This window comes from Puma concolor, chromosome D3, assembly GCF_028749965.1.
Source record: "Puma concolor isolate L17-30 chromosome D3, mPumCon1.1.hap2, whole genome shotgun sequence".
Classification (NCBI taxonomy): domain Eukaryota; kingdom Metazoa; phylum Chordata; class Mammalia; order Carnivora; family Felidae; genus Puma; species Puma concolor.
In genome coordinates this window covers 92,803,805-92,804,567 of record NC_141678.1, presented here as the reverse complement: position 1 = coordinate 92,804,567, position 763 = coordinate 92,803,805, and the positions used below count along the sequence as shown (strand labels likewise).

The 763-nt window shown below is 48.4% G+C and overlaps 1 pseudogene; it reads left to right on the top strand.

Moving 5' to 3' along the window:
- Positions 1–294: 294 nt before the first annotated feature.
- On the top strand, positions 295–419 carry LOC112868490 (small nucleolar RNA SNORA70; annotated as a pseudogene).
- Positions 420–763: the final 344 nt, after the last annotated feature.

Genomic DNA, 763 nt, shown 5'->3' with positions numbered 1-763 from the left:
TTTTCTGAACTGAAACTACCATGTCATGTATTCGATGAAGGGAAATACTAAACATGAGAGCAATGGCAAGCTTCACATTACCTGAAGTCAGCATTAAAGTCTTAAACCTGCTCAAATTCATGGAGGCTTTGTTCTATCCCAAGCACCACTGGTATTTGGGGTATTTTCAAAGTTTCTAGGGAATAACCTGAAAAAACTTAAAAAAAAAAAAACCCTGTCTGTTTCTTGGCCTCAATTTGTGAGGAAGAAGCAGCAAGAACCAGGCTGGCAAATTTAAGAATTTTCACGCTCTGTCTGCAACCAGCCAAGCTCTTTGCCCACGGGGACCCAGTGACCGATGGCTGCAGACAGCGGCCTCCTCAGTGGCGTCTGCAGCCTGTTGATTGCATGGGTTGCCAAGAGGGACCCTGGAGATAGCCCTTTCCAGTGGACAGTCGTGTCTGACCTTAACCAAGACACCTGGATTCATATAAGGTACTTAATGTAGACACCTGGGTGTTGCTGGGAAAACCCCAGATCACAGCGGCCAGGGTTCACATTGGCCAAATCACCACGTCCATCCGCACCAACCTGTAGAACAAGGAGGATGTGACCGAGGCCATACACAGGGCCAAGTTCAAGCTCCCTGACCACCAGAAGATGAGTTGTGCTGTGGCTTTGTTCCTTCCTGCCTTTCCTTGCCCCGGTGTCCAGGCTTTCTGTTCCTGTTCCTTCCATCACTCCCTAGATCCACAGCTCCAAGAAGTGGGGCATTGCTAAGTTA